Source organism: Mobula birostris, chromosome 5 (assembly GCF_030028105.1).
Source record: "Mobula birostris isolate sMobBir1 chromosome 5, sMobBir1.hap1, whole genome shotgun sequence".
Taxonomy (NCBI): domain Eukaryota; kingdom Metazoa; phylum Chordata; class Chondrichthyes; order Myliobatiformes; family Myliobatidae; genus Mobula; species Mobula birostris.
The window spans coordinates 120998153-121022791 of NC_092374.1; the positions used below are offsets into that span (position 1 = coordinate 120998153).

A 24639-nucleotide genomic window follows, 5' to 3' on the forward strand; every position below is an offset into this window, starting at 1 on the left:
TTTCTGTAGATTCACCCTCCTGTAGGATGCTCTCACATCAGCCCCAGAGACTGAGATGGGGGAGAGGGTCAATGGGGGCTGCGGAGGTTTGTGAAGGTGCCTCCATGTTCTGTTGCTCAAAGCACTGAACTCAAAAGGGAATAAAATCTTGTTGACATTTATGTTGTTTGGTTTTGCTTTGCAAGAGGTGATGCCATTAACTATTGTGTTGCCATGTTAATCTCATGTGTTTGTATTTATGTGCACATTTATCCACTTGATTTTATTTTTTCTTTTTGAAAAACTTTCAACTACATATGAATTTTGCTCATATAATTTCTCTTTTTCTCCTTGGTTATTGCTGCACGCTTTGGATGCTTTCTGACTTTGTGCCAAATTATTCGAATGCTAACGGATCTGTATGGGTATAGTATGACTCATTGCCACGTGGTAATTTAACTCCTCTGAAAGGTTCTGTTGAATATTTGAATATTTTTCAAATCCATTATATTTTTGTATGCTTGTAAAGAAACTGCTCTATCTATTTATAAGCTTTATAAAATATAATTATTGATAATATTTTAGATTAAGCCATATCATTTGCTGTAACCTGTAACTGCCATAGAAAATAACATTAGTATTGATGCAAATTACGAGAGATTGCATTATTAAAATGAAAGAGTTTACTTAGTGAGTTGGACCTTACAACTTTCTGCAAACCATTTTCATCAGCTGTTGCTAAATATGACTAAAAAAAAGGAGAAGTTGCCACAGGTGCCCTTCGTTAAAGAGTAAAAATGCACACTAGGGTTTAAACCCTTAACTAATATACACCCGTGATACAGGAAACCTTTATAGTCATATCCTCAAAAATGGTGTATGCTTTTAAATCCCTAAATACCAAGTTACATTTCGAAAAATGGATAGCACAGGCTTTAACAGTCTAAGCAGACGTTTATTCAACTTGGATAGAAAAATTAGCTGAACCAACAGGATGTGGTTTAACTTTGCAGGCTGTATATAAAGTGTATAGCTGTCATCCTCAACGTAAAGCAACCAAGATTAGCTGCATAGATGTTGCAGTCAAGCATGTGACCATTGGCGGGTTCCTTCATTTGCTGAAGTGGCCTACAAAACTGTTGCTGCTTAATGGCAAATTGAATAGAAAGGCAAGTTGAACTTCGGGTAAGAACACACTAGTATAATTTAACTCTGACCAGATTTGTGTTAATTTATTTAATTTTACTGGTGACTAAATAGGCTGGCTCTGACAATCTTGCTTAATGTTAAGTATATCTTTTCTGGTCTGGTTAAGTTTCATGAATGTTACTTGGTAATTTGGGTAAAGAACAGGCACTCGTGCTTTGGAAAAGGTTTCCATTAGTGAACTTGAAAAATTGTGATTGTGAGAAAGGTGTTAAAAGCATATCAATTGTTTAAAGTTTTAGAATGAATGTTTAATGATTCTTTTCACATGTAATTTTCTGTCTGAGGTTTTACTTCAAGGAAGTGATCATTTGGGAGTGAAGCGCATGTGAAGTAAAGATTTAGCAGAATTTCTTTTGAATTTAAATAGAATGTTCATTTCCAGGGTTTGAATGTGAAATACAATAGAATTAAGTACTTTTAATTTTTATGCTTTAAATTACTAAAAGCTTTTAAGCTGCTCATTTGGAGAACAGTTGTTGAGGCACTTGAACTACACCATTGCAACGTGTTGAACTGTAGCCTATATTCAACTTTACTCCACACTAGCTAAATCTTCCACCTGACCATGATGCATCACCTTCCTCACCCACTATATTGCTTTTATGTCCTAGCTGCAAACCAATGATGAGGAAAGACCCTAAAAACACCCATTTTAGACAATGTAAATTTAATTGTGTAATCTTGAACAAGTTCCCTCTTCTGTCTGTTTCATTCAAAATGAAACATTTTATCTTTTCCTTTCCTGTTTGCAGTATGCAATAAACTTTTTAGAATTGGTTTATAAAAGAAACAAGTATCTATAAATTATGTAACACACATAAAAGTTGCTGGTGAACGCAGCAGGCCAGGCAGCATCTCTAGGAAGAGGTACAGTCGACGTTTCGGGCCCAACTTTCAAATCTCTTACTGTCTCTTCTTTCAGTTAGTCCTGACGAAGGGTCTCGGCCCGAAACGTCGACTGTACCTCTTCCTAGAGATGCTGCTTGGCCTGCTGCGTTCACCAGCAACTTTTATGTGTGTTGCTTGAAATTCCAGCATCTGCAGATTTCCTCGTGTTTGTGTCTATAAATTATGTGTATATTTTATGTCTGCAAAACTGTACATGCTTTATACAAGTTATTAAGATACTATCATTTTCAACATTAAATCATTTGTTGTGGAAATTAATTGAACACAATCTGACTTCAATAATTTTTTAAGTTCATGGAAATTATTTTCAGAATACTGATTATACTGTTAAGTCTGGACTTAATAGGTCAATTGACATATTCGTAAATGTTGAGAGCAGGAAAGCAATGTTACTTACAATACAATGTTTTATGCCTCCATATATCTCTTAAGATATTGGGAAACAGAATGAGAATATGCAACAAAGACTGTGAAATTTCCTCCACCACTCAGTAAGCTCATACCTGATCATCAAGTTTAACATCTTTCTGCCCGACTTCATATCTGAATCAGAATCAGATTTATTTTCACTGATATATGTCATGAAATGTGTTGTTTGTGGCACAATGCAGTACAATGCATAAATACATAGTGTAAAAAGAGAACAAAGATAGTGGGGTAGTATTCATGGTTTCATTGCCTTGGGTGATGGGGTGTTAGTGATGGATGTTGCTTTTTGAAGATCTCCTCGATGGTGGGGAGGCTAGTGCCCATGATGGAGCTTGCTCAGTTTGCAGCTTCCTGCAGCTTTTTCCAATCCTGTGCAGTGGCCCCTCCACACCAGACAGTGATGCACCCAGCTAGAATGCCCTCCATGAAGCATATGTAGAAATTTGCTCGGGTCTTTGGTGACATACCAAATCTCCTCATGCTCCAAATGAGATATAGCTGCTGCTGTGCCTTCTTTGTAATTGCAGCAGTATGTTGGGCCAGGATAGATATCCCTCAAAATCAGCCTCAGTCTTCTGAGTGACTGTGTATCCATAGTGTTCTGGAGTAGAAATGTACAAAGATTAACAAGTGGCTTTGTTCAATAATTAGATTTTTTATTCTTAATGATATTTCATCTGGAGACTTAGACCAGTTGCTCTAAATTCTCAATTTAGAAAATCAGCGCTTAACACCCTCCTCATCAACTCATCACAGAATCTTGTGTGCTTCAATAAGATCACCTCTCATTTTTATTTTAAATCTGGAGAATATACGCATCCTATTCAGCCTTTCATTACAGCAAGTGTTCACTTCTATCAGGAATCAATATAAAGGGTACTGTAGATCACTAGGGTGTGAATATAATTCCTGGGCTGTGGAGATCAACACTTCCCACAGCAATCTTTCATTTTATTTCCACAGCAAAGTCTTGCACATTTGTAGCAATGTTTGCATCCTATTGTTCTTCAATTATATTTATTTATTGAGATACAGCACGAAGTAGGCCCTTCTGGCCCTTCGAGCCACACTGCCCAACAATCCCTTGATTGTCCCTAGCCTAATCAAGGGACAATTTACAATGATCAATTAACTTACCAATTAGTACGTCTTTGGACTGTGGGAGGAATCAGAGCATCTGGAAGAAACCCATGTGGTTACAGATAGAATGTAAAAACTCCGTACAGACAGTGGCAACACATAGGTGTTCATTTTGATTTCAGTGTGCAAGAACATTTTGATTCTTCTGTGCCAACATAATCAGCTTCTTAACAATTAAGAAATATTCTGCTTTTCCATTCTCAGAGGAAAAGTGAATAATCTCAGTTTTCCCCACATTATTACATGAGTTGGTGGATTTTACCCAGTCACTTTACCAATGTACATTAATTTGTCTTCATTCATCCACTTGCCTTTGTGTTATTAGCAAATGTGGAAACATCGCATTCATATTTTCATCGAAGAAATTTATTTAAATTGCAATTGAATCTGATTGAACACTGATCCTTTTGTACTCATGAGTAACACCCTGGCAGTCCACAAATTGCCTGTTCATGTCGATGTTTCATTTTCTGTTTTCTCAATCAATTTTCAATCCATGTGTTACCCTAACCGCACGAGTCCTTAAGTTCTTCAGCAATCACTACAAATACTTTTAAATATTTACAAATACTTCATCAAATGACACCATTTCAATGCCTCATTATTATGTATCCTCTAAGTTCTTAATAAAAGTGTGTAGTTTCTTATTGACCTTGCAATATTAATTTTACTGAAACACAAAAGGTCTGGACTATGCACACTGTGGAGAGCAGTTCCTTGAGGATCTTTTGTCCATGTCCTCTCAGGTGTCAGCAGGTCCATGGCTTGAGCGTCTCCACATTGAAATCAAGGATGTCAGCTGTCAGAGAGCCTGAACTCCAATTCTGTCATTAGTTTTGCCGGTGAACCCTACCATGCCGAGTTGAGAACTGAGTATCCAACCCCCTCAGGTTTATAGAGTGACAGAGTCATACAACGAGGAAACAGGCTGTTCAGATCATCTGGTCCGTACCAACCACAGCATCCTCCCTGCTAAACACAACAGTCCATGTTTGGCCCATAAGCCTCTAATCCCTTCCTCTTCATGTACCTAGTAAAATACCACTAAGTGCTGCAAATCACTCACCTCAATCAATTCATCTGATGTACATTCCAGGTACTCACTGCCCTCTGGTCTGATTCAAAACTCTTCCCTCTTATCTTCTATCTCTGCTTTCTAGATCTGAACTCCCAAACCTGGAGAAAGGAACAGGACTCTCCACCTTATCCTTAACCCTCATGATTTTATGAACTCTGAGGTCACCCCTCTGAATAAAGATCCAGCATGGCCAACATCTCCTATTAGATCAGGCCTCCAAGTCCAGACAGCATCCTCTTAAATTACTTGTATGCCATCTCCAAAGCAGCATACACAAAATGCTGGAAGAACACAGTTAGTCAGGCAGCATATATAGGAATTAATAAACAGTTGATGTTTCGGGCCAAGTCCCTTCTTCAGGACTGGAAAGGAAGGAGGAAAACACAAGATTAAAAAGGTGGGAGGGGAGGAGAAAGAGGATACTTAGCTGGAAGGTGATACATGAAGCCAAGTGGGTAGTAAGGATAAAGGGCTGGAGAGGAAGGAATCTGTTAGGAGAGGAGAGTGGGCCATAAGAGAAAGGGAAGTGGGGGGGATCCAAGTGGAGGTGCTAAGCAGATGAGAAGAGGAAAGAGGCTCGAAACAGGTAAATGAGAAGAGGGGAGGAGGAGTGAATTATTTTCTAGAAGGAGAAATTGATATTCATAACATCAGGTTGGAGACTACCCAGATGGAATGTAAGGCATTTCTCTTCCACCCTGAGGCTAGCCTCATTTTGGCACAAGAAGAGGCCATGGACTGACATTATGGAATGGGAATGGGAATGGGAATTAAAATGTTTGGCCAATGGGAATTTGGCAGATGGAGTGAAGCTGTTACCCAAATTACAATGTATCTCACAAATGTAGAGGAGGCTGCATCAGGAGCACCAAACACAATAGACGACCCCAGCAGATCTGCAGGTGAAGTGTTGCCTCACCTGGAAGGACTGCTTGGCGCCCTGAATGGAGGTGAGAGAGGAGATGAATAGTACTTTGGCTACTTGCAGGGAGAAGTGCTGGAAGGGAGGTTAGTGGGGAGGGACATATGGACAAGGGAATCATGGAGGGAGCGATCCCTGCAGAGTGTGGAGGGGAGAGGGAAAGATATGTTTGATGGTAGGATCCTATCAGAGATGACAGAAGTTGCAGAAAAGGATGTGTTGAATGTGGAGGCTCCTGAGGTGGTAGGTAAGGACAAGAAGAACACTATCAGACTTAAGGTGGTGGGAAGATGGAGTGAGCATGGATGTTCAGGAAATGGAGGAGTGCAGGAGAGGGCAACATCTGTGAGGGAGGGAAGGATACCCCATACTTTACAGAAAGAGGAGCTCCTTGATATCCTGGAAAGAAAAGCTGCATCCTAGGAACAGATATGTCCAACATGAAGGAACTGAGAAAAGGGAATGACACAAGAGACGCCGTGGACTGACAAGTTGGAGTGTGAACACCTTGTATTCCGTTTGGGTACTCTCTAACCTGACGGCACAAATATCAATTTCTCCTTCCGCTAAAAAAAAAAAAATTCTCTCCCCTCCCCTCTTCTTCTATTCCCCACCCTGGCCTCTTAATTCTTCTCACTTGCCTATCATGTACACCTGGATCCCTTTCTCCTATGGTCCACTCTCCTCTCCTATCAGATTCTTTCCTGTCCTGCCCTCTATATTTCCTACCCACCTGGCTTCACCTATCACCTTACAGCAAACCTCCTTCTCCTCTCCCCAACTTCTTATTCCCCCTTCCTTTCCAATCCTGAAGAAGGGTCTCGGCCTGAAACATTGACCGTTTATTCATTTGCATAGATGCTGCCTGACCTGCTGAGTTACTCCTGCATTTCTTTTGTGTTTTGCTTTGGATTCCCACTGTTTGCAGACTTTCTCATGTTTATGATTTGCTGGACCACCTCCAGCTTGGTAATGGTAGGGAAAGATATGATCTATAGAAAACGAATGTGTTACATATGACCCCTATTGTCCGTGCAGGCAGGTTTTGCTAGTGATGTTGTGGAGGTATTAAACTAGGTTGGCAAGGAGATAGGAAAAACAGTGCTAGGTCAAATAATGGGACTGTTGGTGTGAAGGTAGATGCAATGTGCACTGCAACCAATTTGATGGGTTGATATGTGAAAAGTATAAAAGAATAAAAGTAATGAACTTAGAGCAAGAATTGCTGGATTGAATTATGACACTGAGGCCATTGCAGAGTCTTGGCTATACCAGTGGAGGGTTGGCTGCTTGATCTTCTGGGATTTAGATGTTTCAAAAGGAATAGGGAAAAAGGTAGAAAAGAGAGGAGAGGAGAAGCATTACTAATCAAGGATAGTATCATAGTTGGAGAAAGGGAGGCCAACGTGGATGGATTGTGTACTGTGTCAGTGTGGGTGAAATTCAGAAACAGCAAGAGAGTAAACACTATATTGCAGGTATCCTATATGCAGCCAAATTGCAACTGAGGAACAGATCATGAGGCAGATTATGGAAAGGTACAAAATAACAGGGTTGTTGTCATGGGTGACTTCAACCTCACTAATATTGATTGGCATCTCCTTAGTACAAAATATTTAGATGGGGCAGAACTTGTTAGGTATGTCCATGAAAGATTCCTGACACAATATATGGACAGGCTGACTAAAAAACAGGCCATACTGGATCTACTACTAGGCAATAAACTTGATCAGGTGCCAGAACTTTCTGTGGGCAAGCATTTCAAAAATAGTGACCACAACTCCTTGACCTTTAGCATGGCCAAGGTTAGGAGCAGACAAGTTATTTATTAGGGGAAGGACAAATAACAATTCTATTCGGCAGGTACTTTAGAGCATAAATTGGGAAGATATGTCCTCAAGAAAATGAACAGCAGAAATATGAAGGATGGCTAAGAACAACGTTCATGGGTTGTGGATAGCTTTATCTCATTGAGACAGGAAAAGGATAGGTGAAGGGACCATGGTTGGCAAGAGTATGGACTATTAGTCAAGAAGTAGAAGGAAGCATACTTGCAGTTTAGGAAGTAAAAATCAGATATGGCTCTTGAGAATTCTAAGGTAACTAGTGAGGAGCATAAGAAGGGACTTGATAGAGGTAGAAGGGGACATGAGAAGGTCTTGGTGCGTAGGATTAAGGAAATCCCCAGTGTGTTCTACATCTACATGAAGAACATGAGGATGACTAGAGTGAGGTTAGGACCCCTCAGGGATGAAGGGGATAATATGTGCCTGGTCATGGAGGAGTAGGTGAGGTCTTTAATGAATACATGGCTTCAGTATTCACCAGGGAGAAGAACTTTGACAAGAGAGGTTCAGCATCAAATAGGAGTTGTACCAATGGATGGGAGGATGGCAGATGTTGTTCTATTGCTCAAGAAAGGTAAAAGGGATAATCCTAGAAATTATAGACAGGTGAGTATTGCATCAGTGGTACGCAAACGATTGGAGAATATTCATAGGATCAGATGTTACGAGCATTTGGAGAAGCATATTCTTAATAAGGATAATCAGCATGCCTTGTGAGGGGCAGGCAATGCCTTGAGGAGGTGACAAAACAAACTGATGAAGTTAGAGCAGTGGATGTGGTGTATATGGACTTTAATAAGGCATTTGACAAGTTTCCCAATAGGAGGCTCATCCAAAGAGTCATAAGGCATGGAATCTATGGAAACTTGATTGTATGGATTCTCAGTTTGCTTCAGAAGGCAGTGAATGGTGGTAGATGGAGCATTTACTTCCTTGAGGTTGGTGTCAAGTGCAAGATCTGTTTTAAGACTCCTACTCGATAATTTTTGCAAATGATTTGGATGAGAAAATGGAAGGATGAGTTAGTAAATTTGTAGGTGTGTACAGATTTACCAGGATGCTGACTGGATAGGAGAACATGTCTTATGAGGAAAGGTTGAGTGAGCGTGGGCTTTTCTCTTTGAAGTAAAGGAGGATAATTTGATAGGTGTGTGAAAGATTGTGAAAATAGAAAGAGTAGACAGCCAGTACCTTTTTCCCAGGACAGCAATGGCCAATATCAGAAGATATGCATTAAGTTTAGGGGACATATCAGTGACACTGTAGGTCTTATTACGCTGAGTTGTGCATGCCTGGAATGCACGGCCAGGGCTGTTGGTAGAGACTGATAAAATAAGGGCATATAAAGAACTCTTGGACAGGAAAGTACTGCAGATATAAGAAAAATGGGGGTTTAGAGGATCTATAGGAGGGGAGGGATCGATTGTGGAGCTGCTTTTCATTAGTTGGCAGAACATCATGTGCTGAAGGGCCTGTCTGTGTTGTAGTTTTCTATGCTGTATATTTTTTCTTCAACAGGGTGACCAATCTAGACGCAATACTTCAAGTGTGGTCTCTCCGAAGACTTTTATAATTGCAAGATTATGTCCTTACTCCTAAAATCGATGGTCTAACTATTGATAGCCGACATGCTAAAGACCATCTTCGCTACTATGTATAACTGTGTCTATCTGGTGCCTGCTTTCATCAAACTGTGCATTTGTACTTCCATGTCTCTCTGTTCTGCAACACTTGTCAATGCCTTGCAATTCACTGTATAGGTCCTACCCTGGTTTTAATGTCCAAAGTGCATTACCTCATATTTACCTAAGTTGGAAGCCTGCTTCACTACCAGGAAGACCCTCTCATTTAATTTAGCATTATCAGAAAATTGAAGAATCATTGTTGGGACCTCTGATACTGATTCTGTATGTAAATGATTTGGATATGAATGAAGATGCAACAATCAATGAATCCTCAATAGTGATAAGCCTCCAGTCAGGGAATCGACCTTTAACCATCACTCTCTGTTTCCAAGCATTGTGTTATGTGGGACCTTGTTAAAGGGCTTACTGAAGTCTATATAGACAGTATCTCTGCCCTACCTCTATCCATCCACTTAGTTATCTCTTCAAAAGCCATGGCTGATGTACGTAGCTTGACCCCATTAATTAGAATGGGATTACTGACCTTAAATGCTTTCATGTATTTCAAATTATTTAGAAACATAGAAAACCTACAGCACAATACAGGCTCTTCAGCCCACAAAGTTGTGCCAAACATGTCCCTACCTTAGAAATTACTAGGCTTACCCATAGCCCTCTATTTTTCTAAGCTCCATGTATCTATGCAAAAGTCCCTTAAAATACCCTATCGTATTTGCCTCCACCACCGTTGCCGGCAGCCCATTCCACACACCGCTCTTTGAGTAAAAAACATACCTACCCCTGATATCTCCTCTGCACCTACTCCCCAGCACCTTAAACCTGTTTCCTATTGTGGCAACCATTTCAGCATTGGGAAAAAGCCTCTGTCTATTACATGATCAATGCTTCTCATCATCTTATACACCTCTGTCAGGTCACCTCTCATCCTCCATCGCTCCAAGGAGAAAAGGTCGAGTTCACTCAACCTATTTTCAGAAGGCATGCTCCCCAATCCAGGCAACATCCTTGTACATCTCCTCTGCACCCTTTCTATGGCATCCACATCTTTCCTGTAGTGAGGCAACCAGAACTGAGCACAGTACTCCAAACGGGGTCTGACCAGGGTCCAATATAGCTGCAATATTACCTCTTGGCTCCTAAATTCAATTCCAGGATTAATGAAGGCCAATACACTGTATGCCTTCTTAACCACAGAGTCAACCTGCACAGCTGCTTTGAGTGTCCTATGGGCTCAGATCCCAAGGTCCCTCTGATCCTTCACACTGCCAAGAGTCTTACCATTAATACTATATTCTGCCATCATACTTGACTTACCAAAATGAACCACTTCACATTTATTTGGATTGAACTCCATCTGCCAGTTCTCAGCCCAGTTTTGCATCCTATCAATGTCCGGCTGCAAACTCTGACAGCCCTCCACACTATCCCCAACACCCCTAACCTTTGTGTCATCAGCAAACTTACTAACCCATCCCTCTACTTCCTCATCCAGATCATTTATAAAAATCACGAAGAGAAGTGGTCCCAGAACAGATCCCTGAGGCACTCCACTGGTCACTAACATTGGTGTGTGGGTCCTGAGACTCCTGTATCTCCTTCCTGATGGCACAGCAAGAGGAGAATATGGTCTGGGTGGTGAGGGGTTTGATAATGGATGCTGCTTTCCTGTGGCAGCGCTCAATATAGATGTGCACAATGGTGGGGAGGGATTTATCCATGATGGACTCGGCCGTATGCACTACATTTTGGAGACGTTTCCAGTTAGGCCTGTTTCATTATTTTAAAAGTGCTCTCAGATCCAGGCCTGAGAATTGCAACCTGTTGTTCATGCAGAAGAGCTCCTGAGTTCAGAGAATCAGCTTGGCTGGGTCTCTAGCCAGTGGAAAGTAGTTTCTTACTATGAGTAGAAAGTTCAGGGAGTGTGGTGAATCCAGTTCCATATGGACCCGCAATTATGAAACTCCTTTGCATTGTATAATTCTGTTTTTTTCTTGCTTGTTCATTCTTTTCGTTTTTTTCTTGCAGTAAGGGTGGTGGTGGCAGCAAGTTCAGCATTTATTGCCCTTTGCTAATTGCCTTATAAGCGTCGTGGTTAGCTGCCACCTTGGACTGATACATTCTACCCTGTGAAAGTACTCCACAATGTTGGTGAGCAGGCAAGTGCAGGATTTAAACTCAGGAACAATGAAGAAGTTTTTTTTTAAATTTGAAATATTGTAAAACTTGGATGAGAAGCTGACTGTTCAAAAGTTCAAAGCAAATTTATTATCAAAGTACATATACGTCACTATGTACATCCCTGAGATTCATTTTGTTGCAGGCATTCACAGTAAATACAAGAAACAAAATAATAATAATAATAATCAATAAATATGCAAAGAATCAAGAACACGAGATGAAAAGTTCTTGAAAATGAATCCAAAGTCTGTGGGAGAAGTTCAGTCATGGGGTGTGTGAAGTTGAGTGAAGTTATCCCCTCTGATTCAAGACACTGTTGGCTGAGTGGTAATAACTGTTCCTGAGCCTGGTGGTGTGAGTCCTGAGGCTCCTGTATCTCCTTCCTGATGGCACAGCAAGGGGAGAATATGGCCTGGGTGGTGAGGGGTTTGATAATGGATGCTACTTTCCTGTGGCAGCACTCAACATAGATGTGCGCAATGGTGGGGACAGATTTATCCATGATGGACTCGGCCGTATGCATTGCTTTTTGGAGATTTTTCCATTCAACATGTTGGTGTTTCTATACCAGGCTGTGATGCAACCAGTCACTGCGCATCTATCGAAGTTTGTCAAAGTTTCAGATGACATGCTGAATCTTTACAAATTTCTAATACATTAGAGGGGCTCCTACACTTTATTTGTAATGGTGCTTGTGTGGTGGGCCCAGGACAGCCCCTCTGAAATGACAGCATCTAGGAATTTAAAGTTATTGATCCTCGCCAGCTCTGATCCCCCGATGTGGACTGGCTCATGGACCTCCAGTTTCCTCCTCTTGTAGGTATAATCAACTCCTTGGTCTTGCTGGCATTGAGTGAAAGATTGTTATTGTGGCACCACTAAGCCAGATTTTCAATCTCTGTCCTATATGCTGATTCATCACCACCTTTGATTCATCCAGCGACAAAGATGTTGTCAGCAAATTTAAATACAGCACTGAAGCTGTGCTTAGCCTCACAGTCATAAGTATAAAACAAGTAGAACAGGGGACTAAGCACACAGCCTTGTGGTGCACCTGTTGCCTCCATCTTATTGCATGCCAGCATGGACAGCTTCATTCGATGAAAAACTGAAAAAACAAAGTAAGTTGTGTAATCAGCTGGAGACCTTGACCGACTGGATTGATTTAATATTTCAAAAGAAGGTAACAATATGTATTAATGCAGGCAGTGTCTCAGCCCGAAACGTCAACTGTGCTTCTTACTTTGGATGTTGTCTGGCCTGCTGCGTTCCACCAGCACTTTGTGTGTGTTGCTCAAATTTCAAGCATCTGCAGATTTCTTTGTGTTTGCAGTGTCATTAATGTAGCCTTCATGGACTTCAAAAAGATTAAAGCCCTTGGGATCCAAGTAAGCTAAAACAGATCCAAAACTAGCATTTTCATGGAAGGCAGAGAGTGATTATGGAGAGTAGTTTTTTTTTGTTTGGAAACTTATGAAACAGGGAACACTGTTGAGACCTTTAAAAGTTCAAAGCTCAAAGTAATTTTTTTATCAGAGTACATATATGTCACCACATATAACCCTGAGATTAATTTTCCTGTGGGCATATTCACCAAGTCTATAGCATAGTAGCTACAACAGGATCAATGAAAGATCAACCCAAGTGCAGAGGACAACAAATGGTGCAAATGCAAATATAAATAAATAGTAATAAATAACACAAACATGGCACAAAAGATAAAGAGTTGTTAAAGTGAGATCATTGGTCGAGGGAACTTCTCAATAGATGGGCAAGTGAGTGTAGTTTTCACCTTTTGTTAAAGAGCCTGATATTTGTTAAATACATTAATGATTTAGATATGAATGTAAGAGGTATATTTTAAAAAACACTCAAACAAAAAATTGCTGATGTTTTCACAGCTTACAGGATGATATTGATTAGTTGGTAAAATTGTCAAATCAATGGCAGAAGAAATTAATCTTGCTAAGTGTGAGGTTGTGCAATTTGTGAGGACTAAGAATAAGAGATATTATAGTAGAGAGTATTGAGGAAAGGTGGGGTTTGGTGTACAGATCCCTTCATAAGCAAAGGCATACTATATAAGAAGATCTTGGGTTTAGAGTAACATTATAAGATATTGGTTAAGTGATAGCTGGGGTATTGTGTGCAGTTCTTTTGCCACAATATAGGAAGGATGTGTTTGCAATGGAGATGGTGCAGAGTAGATTTATCAGGATATTAAGCAATACACAACTTGCTGGAGAAATTCAGCAGACTGAGTTGTATTTCTTTAGAGGAGCAAGAAAGGGATTGTCATGTTTCATTTAAAAGGCTGCATTTGAATCAGTTGCTTGTCAAGTTGATTTTGTCTAGTAGAATGTTTGTTGCTGCAGATGGGGAGGTGTTGTGGGTAGGGGAACCTAACTGAGGTACTTAGAATTATGGGGGATATAGATGAGGTAAAGATTGAGAGACTTGTCTTCTTAGCAAAGTTTCTTTCATAGTACCTAACATAGCCTTTTGTGAATATTCACAATTAAAGATTATGATCCTAATTTTCATTTAGTTAATTCTGCAGATTGATATGGTTGCAACTTCAACATTATGATGAAGAACACGTGCTATTCTATCTGCAATAGTCATTAACACAGTCAATCTCAGTTTACTCAGGTCAAGTTCTGAGTATTTTGGGATAAACTGTGAAACAAAAATATATTAAATCCTGAGTTATTCATTATAATGAACTAGACTGTGTGTGATAATAAGCAAAACAAAATAATTAAAACAAATAGAAATTGTGGTTCATGCTGCTGGTTTGTCCAGATTGCCACAAGATACTTTCTCACTGGTAGCTCAGTGTCATCATGGAGAAATAGTCTGAAAACAGGCCCACGTGGAGCCTACCAAATCCATGCTGTCATTAGGACCATCGATTTTTATAATAGTCCTACTCTAACTTGTTTCATTCTCCCAATTTTCCTTTCAACTGTCCTCCAGAATCTATAACTCATCTACACAATGTGGGTAATTTACAGTTGTCAATCAAACTATGTATTTGATGAGGTAGGAAATCAGACCACCTGGAGAAAATTCACATTGTCACAGAGAGAATGTTAACATAAACACAAACACCACTGAAGTTCAGGATTAAACGAGGATCTACTTGCAAGGCCCACTGTAGCAGCCTTAACATTGTAGATGAAGGTTTATCAGTCAAAAAAATTATTCAGCAAGCTGTAGTACTAAAGCAAGTAAGCAATGATACTTGTTGAAGGTGAATGGGCTTGAATGTTTAAGTGAAACATAACAGCATTTCTGTGATCACAGCTTTGAAAACATCACCTATCCAAAAATGTTTAGAAAAGGGAGATTAAATAATCATTTTAATGTTCAGAGGAAAAGGATCTTAGATAAGCTTTATGGTAAGCACACCAATATAGAAGATATTTTCCCAGAGTTTTATAAGTTGGCTGAGCATTGTTGGAGGATGTTGTAACCATGGTCATAGTTTGCCAGTTGTACTCAATGACTCCGACCAAGACACTACTGCAGATGTGGAAATGGATGATTTGATCATTCAGATAAGTCCATCAACTTTTGTCAAAGAGGGGATGAACATTTTCTTTATGTTCATCAATGGACTTTGAAGATGATCTGAAGTCAGTCATGCGGTACTTGTATAACAGCAGTATGTGCGATTGAAGATTTGACATGTAATGCTGACAGAATAAATGTTTGACAATGTCTGAGAGCTTTGTGTGATGCCGTGCCATCAAATATTTATTCACACTCTCATATTTTGATTCCAATTGACAGCAAGGTGATCTGTACGTGACTATGCTTTGAGTAAGCAAGTATTTCATGGTTGTACTAGCTTCACAATGACGAACTCAATTGAATATTGTTAAATCCATGCTCAACTGCTGGATTAATTGCAAAAGAGTTGTGAGCAGCCACCAAGCTGTTGCAAAAGGAGTTGATGTTTGAGGAAGAGAAAACCAATTTCATCTGAGATTTAGTCACCAGGCTGGTGAACAGATGCAAGAGGTAACAATGATAATTCAGTGAAATTTCTAATCTAAAGTGATACTTAGTTTAAATTTGAAGCCATGTTAGAAATGTGCAGATGGAACAAATGACTTCAATTTGTAGACACTGAAATAAAGTATGATTATTTTGATATTGGTACAGAGTCACTCCTAATCCTAAACTACAACATAGTCACATTGTGGTTATGCAGTGCAAGTGATCAGAAGCTAATATTATTATGTGTATATTTGTCATGAGTTCCTAGATGTTAGAAAAAAACTCATATTCAAAGCTCCCTTATTTCCTGTTTTAGGAATTAAATTCATTGCTGCTGTGTAAAGACCCACATTAGGGCATATTACATTACCATTTCTAAATAACGGATCTGGCTTTATCTTGACTGATGATGAGTAATGCCCAAGATTCCCTATTTAACTTCCTTTATTTTCTCTATCTTATATGGTTATAATGCATCGTTCTTTTCCTAAAATCTCAAATTCAAGTTGTTCACATTAACTTTTATTACTATCTTCCTTATTATCTACTTACAGAATTTCAAATAATATGTTACTAAATGTCTTGCTAGAAGGGTCTCTTTTTTGTATTTGCAATGTTTTAGTTACTTGTATTTCTGAACCCTCTCTGTCCTCATCATGGTGCCTTTAGTGGTGGCTGTTGATAAGTAAAGATAGCTTTCAAGATTATACTTTGATCAGTACAGAGTCATGAGATTTTCCTGCCTGGACGCCTGGCAATTGTCTTTAGAAGATTGCAAAACAAGTTTGGGAAGTTTCATGGAATACTGTAGTAGTCATGCTGTTTCCTTCCTCATTGACCAGGGTACTCCAAGAACATAGACATTGTTGTGATGTCTATCCTCCAGTGGAATATGTCACTATTCATGAATTTCACTTCAAATTATCAGCTATTGCCTATAATATTTTGCTAGTTTGCCGTGCAAGTAAGTGATACATTCTGTGGTGTATAAAAACAGTTGTTGGCTCTCACTAGTAATCTACAACAATTGGATTAGTTGGAGATTAATTGATAATTTAATTTTTATTTACAGAGTAAATACTTTTTCTGCAAAGTCTCTGTCGAGCATGATGCCAAGTTAAACAAATCCTTTCTGGCTTCACATGATTCATATCCCTCTTTTCCCCACATATTCATGTGCCAATTTAAATGCCTCATGAATACCACCATTGTACTTGCTTCCACTACCACCCATGGCAGTGTGTTCCAGACAGCCACCGTGTCTGTGTAAATAAACAAAAATAAAATAGTTTGCCCAGCACATTCCCTTTTAAACTTCTCCCACTTACCTTGAAACTGTGCCTTCTAGTATACAACATTTTAAACAAGGACAATACTTCTAACTTCTCATCATTGGCTGGCTGGTGGCGCAATGGCATCAGTGCTGGACTCCGGAGCAAAGGCTCCCAAGTTTGAATCCAAGTCAGCCACCTCCCGATCACGCTATCCATCTGTGCTGGGTTGACCGTCGAGCTAGCCACTCGGCCTCGTTAAAAAAAAAAGGGTCAAGTCAGGAATGTTCACATCGTGACCCGGTCAATCCGAAAGGAGACCAATCCTGACACCATGCATCAGACAAGAATGGCTGACTGTCTGGTGCAACACGTAAAAAAAAATTGTTTTGTAAACTTTGATCAGATCTCTCCTCGGCCTCCAATACTCCAATTCATATTTATCTAAATTTTTCTTATAATGGGTTCCCTCTTATCCAGGCAGCATTCGCATAAGCCTCTGCTGAACCTTCTCCAAAGCCTTCATATCCTCCTGTCATGGGGACTCAAGAATTGCACACAATATTCCAAGTGCAGTCTAACGATCAATTTAAACAGCAGCATCTTATACTCTATGTCGCTAGGAAAAGGCATGCTTGCCATCTTTATCTACTTGGACCCCAAGATCCCTCTTTGTATATAAATGCTGTAAACAACAATCCTTATAACTAATTACTACAATATAAAAGCAAGGATGTAATGCTGAGGCTTTATCAGGCACTGTTGAGGCCTCACTTGAGTATTGTGAGCAGTTTTGTGCCCCTTATTTAAGAAAGGATGTGCTGACAATGGAGTGAGTTCAGAGGAGTTTCATGAGAATCATTCTGGGAATGAAAGGCTCATTGTGTGAAGAGCGATTGATGGCTCTGGTCCCTCTCTCGTTGGAATTTACAGTAGAAGAGTGTCGGGAGATCTCATTGAAACCTTTACAAATGATGAAAGGCTTAGATAGAGTGAATGTTTTCTATGGTGGGAAGTCTAGGACCAGAGGGCACAGCCTCTGAATACCGGGACAGCCATTTAGAATGGAGATGAGGAAGAACATCTTTAGCAATGAATCTGTGGAATTCATTGCCACAGGTAGCTGTGGAGGCCAAGTCATTGAGTGTAGTTAAGGAGAAGATGGATAGGTTCTTGATTAGTCAGGTTGTTGAAGATTACGGGGAGAAGCCAGGTGAATGGGGCTGAAAGGGAAGTGGATGAGCCATAATGACATGGCAGAGCAGACTTGAGGGGCCAAATTGCCTAATTCTGCTCCTGTGTCTTATGGTCTTATACTGCCACTAACTATATACTTTCCCCTTCTATTTGACACCCAAAATTGAACACCTCAGACATGCTCAGATAAAACTCCATCTCCCATTTTTCTGCTCATAACTCTGTTTCACTATATACTGCTGTATTTTTTTTTGCTGTTTTTACTTACATTATTCAGAATTTCCTTTGAAAGAAATTACAGTTGCTGGAAGAAAATGAAAATTCTTTAATCAATAAGCTAGAGCAATATTGAAGCAAACTGTTTTGTTGTTAATTTCTGTAGCATTATTGCAGTTAACAAATGTCTATACTTTTAACAAATTAAAACTATTCTGTCTGGATATTTTTTCCTTACTTTTATTGAAAGATGTTTAACATTCTTGCTGGCATCTGAAACACCAACTATACTCTTTTCCATAGATGTTGCCTGGCCTGCTGAGTTCCGCCAACATTTTGTGTGTGTTGCACAGGAACAGCCACTTCAGTCCTTCTTTTCTGAACTATTTTAACTGCTTACCACCATTCACCTGCCCAGAGTCATAGTCCTCTACACCCCTCTAAACCACTACCATCTATTCACCCTCATGTTCCTCTGAGTGAAGAAATTTCCTCTCATGTTCCCCTTAAACTTTTTACCCTTAACCCATGACCTCTAGGTGCAGTCCTACCCAACCTCAATGGAAAAAGTTTGCTTGCATTTACCCTATCTATGCCCCTCATAACTTTGTATACCACTATCAAATCTCCTCTCAACTTTCTATGTTCCAAAAAATAAAGCCCTGATCTATTCAATCTTTCCATATGACTCAGGTCTTCCAGACCTGGCAATATCTTTGTAAATTTTCTCTATACTCACTCAATCTTAATTACGTCTTTCCTGTAGGTAGGTGACCAAAACTGCACACAATACTCCAAATTAGGCCAAGGTGGATATTGGAGGGATTTAAAAATATATTTGGTGGTAGGGTCCTGTTGAAGATGGTAGAAACTGCAAGGAGTGGTGTGTTCAATGAGGAGGCTCATGGGGTGGTAGACAGTGCAAAGGGAACTCTATCCCTGTTATGGTGGTGGGAAGATAGGGTGAACACAGATGTCTGGGAAATAGAGCAGATGTGGGTGGGGGCAGCATCATTGGGGGACAAAGGGAAACACATTCAGTGAAGAGGAGGAGATCTCTGATATCCTGGAAAAGAAAGTATCATCTCAGAAAAGATGCAACGGAGGCAAAGGAACTGAGCAAAGGGAATAGCATTTTTTCAGGAGACAGGTGGGAAGAGGTATAGTCAAGATAGACATAGGAATTGGTGGGTTTATAAAACATGTCAGTCAACACTTTGTCTCCAGAGATGGAAACAGAGAGATCAAGAAAGGGGAGAGAACTGTCAGAAATGGATTCCAAGTGAATTTAAGTGAATTTAAATTGGGGGTAAAGTTAATGAAGTTGATGAGCTCAGAATAGGTGCATGAAGCAGCAACAATGCAGTCTCCAATGTAGTGCAGAAAGAGTCGCAGAGCATTCCCAGGGAAAGCTTTGAAAATAGACTGTTCTATGTAACCAGCAAAAAGACAGGCATAGTTGGGGCCACGGCTACACATTAAGCTTGGAGAAAGTGGGAGGAGGCAAAAGAGAAACTGTTTATTGTGAGGATCAGTCCCATCAGATAGAGGAGGGTGGTGGTGGAGGGGAACTGTTGGGGTCGGTTGTCAAGAAAGAAGTGGAGAAGTTTAAGGCCTTTTTGATGGGTGATGGAAGTATATAGGGACTGGATGTCCATAGTGAAAATGAGGTGATGAGTACCAGGGAATTGATAGTCATTGAGAAATCAAGAGAATGTGAAGTGTCATGGATATAGGTGTGAAGGGACTGAACTGAGGTGGATAAAATGGAGTCAAGGTATGTGGACTTAAGTTCAGTAGGGCAGGAGCTGGCAGAAACAATGGACCGGACCCATAGGTTTGTGGATCTTGGGTAGGAGGTAAAAATAAGTGGTGCGGAGTATGGGAACTGAGGAAGGTAGCTGTTGAACTGAGATCTCCAGAGTTGATGAGGTTGGTGATGGTGTCAGAGACAATTCCCTGATGGCCTTGAGTGGGGTCCTTTTCAAGGAGTTGCCACTTGGCCTCAGCAAGGCAAAGGTCAGTCCGCCACACTACAACAGCACCCCTTTTGGTTTTGATGCTGAGATTGGAGTTGGGCTTACATAACAACACTTTAAAAGGAAAAATAGAATGGAATATCAAAAATCTTAAATCTTTATCACAGGAAAATGATGTAGAGTTCTAGGCATCTGCAGCTTTCAAAAAATATCAATGCCTTGAGAAATGTTCAAAGGTGATTTTCAAATGTTATTCTGAGAGTTAAGGGAAGTTGGGATTAGCTTGTATATAACAGACACATTAAGTGAAGGTTTTAGATCTTTGAAAATGTTAAGAATTGGGCAGAGTGTAAAACCATTTCCATCAGGAAAGTCATCAGCTCATAGATAAAAATGTACAGAATCAGAATCAGGTTTATTATCATTGACATATGTTGTGAAATTTGTGAAATCACTACTATATAAGACATAAAAAATTACTATGGGTTGTAGAATAAATAAATGGGATGTTGACAAAGGGATATGACAAACTGGCCTTCAGTCAGGGTATTGCATATAGGAGTCAGTTAGATAAGATGTTTGTGAAGGTACACATGGAGTATATTGTACACAATTTTGATCACTCTATAACAAAAATATTAGAAAGAGTGCAGAAAAGATTTACTGGGATGTTGCCTAGACTTGGGGGTGTTGGTTACAAGTGGAGGTTGAGTAATCTAGGAGTTTATTGCCTGAAAGAATAGATTTGAGTGGTGGGTGCTTGTATAGGTATGTATAAGATTGTGAGGAGCTTTGTCAAGGTGGTAGTGCGTCATATTCTCATGGAAGGATTGATAAAAACAAGAGGAAATAGATTTACGATCAGATGTGAAAGATATAAAAGAGGCCTCAGGGCAGCTTCTTCACATTAAAGGGTGGAGCATATTAAGCATGAGGTGTCAGGTATAATGGTTTAGGCATGCACATTAGCAACATTTAAAAGACATTTTGATAAGTACTTGAGTAGGAGGAATTTAGAGATCTTTGAGCCAAACGCGGGCAGATGGGACTAGCTTGCTGTGCAACTCAGTCAGCATGGTTGAGTTAGGCTGAAAACCATGTCTCCATGCTGAATTAATCTGTAGTCCAATGATTTTCAAAGCTGAATTTTGAGAATGGTTTTGACTCCCAGATTTAATAAAACTGCATATTTGTAACTCTGTACAAGTCCATAGGCTTGCTAATGTGTATGTAACAATCCAGATGCATCAGCCATGAAATAAATGTAAGAGGTTTTTGACAACACTTTAAGTTAACATCCCCATGCTTAATTGCTTTTCAAATAGACTTTGGATTTACTAGTATTGTAGAAACTCTGTCAGTAATCACCAATTTAAACCTGATGGATCCTACATTAAATCTAAACAACGGGTTCAGAAATAGGTTAATCAATGCCAACTGCCTCCAGGATACCTCATCAAGGAATGAATAGGAATATTGAAAGTTATTCATGTTTTTCTTATAACATTGAAGGCCAATTGGTCCATTGAACTATGCTGTCTGTCAGAGTATTCACATCAGTCTCATTCCCCTAATTTTCTAGTATTCAATTTTCTCTCAAGCACAGAATGTTGGAAGAACTCAACAAATCAGGCAGCATCTCTGGAGGGGAATAAACAAACATAGTCAATTACTTTACTGATCAGCACATCTTTAGGTTGTGGGAGAAATATCAATGAACTCAAAAGGTTGTGGATGAAAAATGCAAGGTGATATAAGTAAGAACATCGTTTTTTATGTGCCAAGTGGTAATGACTTGGAACATGCTGCCTGTGAGAATAATGCAAGGGGAACTATTCATTAAATTCAAAAAGAAATTGGAGAGTCGCATAAGGAAATAAATGGATGGCTTTAGAGAGACAAGGGAGGGAGCGCGGAAGGATAGACTGACAAGATAGACTTATTTCTGTGTCACAATGACACAATGATTTGAGGTCTTGGCATTCACCAGGTAATGTAGTCAAATTGGACAAATTTTGGAGGTATAATTCAATAAGCTAGCTTGACTATTCACTGAGACTTACTATCATCAACATTATGTGCCAGCTCGTATGACGTGGGTGATCATGGTCTTTGATCATGATTGTTCTTGGTAAATTTTTTGACTGAAGTGGTTTGCCATTACCTTCTTCTGGACAGTATCTTTACAAGATGGGTGACCCCAGCTATTATCAATACTCTTCAGAGATTGTCTGCCTGGTGTCAGTGGTCACATAACTATGACTTGTGACATTCATCTGCTGCTCATACGACCATCCACCTCCTGTTCACAAGGTTTCATATGACTCTGATTGGGGGCGGGGTTAAGCAGGTGCTACACCTTGCCCAAGGGTGACCTGCAGGCTATCAGAAGGAGAGCCTTACACCTCCTTTAGTAGAGACGTATCTTCACCCACCACCAAGATTACCTATACGGTATTTCTAAGCAATTATGTTAAAATTTATGCAGTCTTTGAAAATAAAGCAATATTCTTTTAACAAATTCTTTAGACTATTTTTAAGTAACTGATTAAATTTGATCCTAACTTCTGCTCTAAAAAATGAATTGTAATGGAAACATAATTGATGCAGCCTGATTTAGATAAATATCTTCTGTTGGTTGCACATAGTCAAAAGTATTACTTTAATATTGACATCCAGAACCTCTGCATATTTTGTTTGCAAAATGGAATCGAATAAATTGTAATTGAAGTATTTGGAGATTTTATTTCAAAATAATGAACAAAGAAGTAAAATGTAACATTTGCATGCAGGCACAGCTTTTTCGATGTGAGACTGCATTTTATTCCAACCAGAATATTTTTAAGCCTGAATAATTTTGACAATACATCCATAAAGACCTCTGTTCTCATGTTTTTTTATATTTGTCAACAGCAATTTCCGAGATATATGAATATAAAAGAAATGAGTCCAGAGCAAAAATGATGTTTTCATCTATTCACATCCTTGCAGATGTGTCTTTGAAATTTGTATTCTATTGATCTTTGAATTCTATTAAAATAGAGCACTTTTATCTTGCTGAATTTAACTACGGCCCAATGCAGTCTTAAATAACCTTATAAATTGAATTTTCAATGGAAACATCTGACACCTAAAAATAAAACATATATAAGTTATGTGAGCCTTTTGTTCAAGCAGGAAGAGCAATGAATGAACAAGGCTGCAGTGTATAGTGAGGGATTCTGCATTGTGTGCTTAAGAAAGTCTTACATTTCTCCCAATGTGGTTACAGGCCATTTGACCCATTAAGTCAATACTAGTTCTTTCAGTTCCATAAAGTACTGCCACTTTTTTCTGATTTTAGTTCACTTGCCCAATCAATACCATGATCAACATGAACTTGGGATATAGGAGGAAACCAGAGCATGGAGGGAGGCTCAGATGGTCACAAAGTGAATAACTAGTCTTCAGCTATTAAACAACTTAACCTAGATTGCTGGAGTTGTGAGGGAACAGCGCAACAAAAGAACCAACAAAGGTTTTAGCTGTTTTTTTTTTACTTTTCCCAGACAAAGAAAGCATGCCATATATATGAATTGCAAGCCATGTTCAATTGAGTGAGGTGCAGATACAATATAAAGTAACAGCATCATAGGCTCTGAGAATAAGTTTTGCATAAATTATACCCGAGAGAGATGAGAAAAAGACTGTACAGAACCAGTGATTACTGCAGAAAAATAGTAGGCCAGAGTGTTCCTTTGCAGAGGTAGAATTAAAGTTGTACAAGAAGCTGATGGTTCAGGAAAGTAGCTGTTCCTGAATCTTGTAGTGTGGGACTTCAGGCTTCTGTTCTTCTTGCTCAATAGTAGCGTTAAGAAGAGGATATAATCCATTTAATGCGGTTGTTTGATGATAGATATTGCCTTTTTGAGGGATTAAAATCACTCACTCATGCCATTCCAACTGTAAAGCAAATTTATTGTCATTGGCACAAGTATAGTGAGGTACAGTGACAATGGAAAGCTTGCTTGTAGCGGCATCACATGCACATTGTTTGACATCAACAAACAGAATACGAGTTCCACACTGCCCTTGTGCCCACGGCTTTGTCTCCTGGGTGATAGGACAATGATACCTAATGTAAACAATTACAAGTTCACTATTTTAAAGGTGGGTCTCATCACAGCTGCAAGAATTATATTGCAAAACTGGAAAAAAAAACAGATGTCCCACTGTGAAGGAATGGACTGAGGAAAGAATTAAGATTTCATCATATGAACACATGTTGGGAAGAATTAACAGTGAGGGAAAAGTGCAAGAAGTGTGGAATCAATTTTGGTTGTATGTTAATTTAAACTTAAATTAGAACTTTCTAAGTTTTATTTGTTTTCCTGTCATGGGATGGCTGTTTAAATATGCTGTACTCTATCTACTCCATGACATGCTGTGCTGCTTTGTAAAATAAGAATAAATAATAATAGAAATTTGAATTACAAGAAAAAGCAAACAGAATATAACAAAGACAGGTGATGTTGTGGATAACATAAACGAGTGGCAACAAATACAGCAGTATATAGATCATTTGAAGTTTCGGACGGAGAAAGGACAGATAGAGTTTCACCCGGCCAAATGTGAAATGTTGCACTTTCTAA

At 39.4% G+C, this 24639-nt stretch overlaps 1 protein-coding gene across 3 annotated transcripts in view; it reads left to right on the top strand.

Moving 5' to 3' along the window:
• Positions 1–1016: 1016 nt before the first annotated feature.
• arhgap15 (Rho GTPase activating protein 15) overlaps positions 1017–24639 on the top strand; it is a 737150-nt gene continuing 713527 nt past the window's right edge. For 2 of the 3 annotated variants that reach the window (XM_072258610.1, XM_072258613.1), the window contains exon 1: positions 1017–1164. The gene's annotated coding sequence lies outside the window, so the exon portion shown is untranslated. The remainder of the gene's footprint in view (positions 1165–24639) is intronic. The other variant, XM_072258612.1, reaches the window with a different exon arrangement.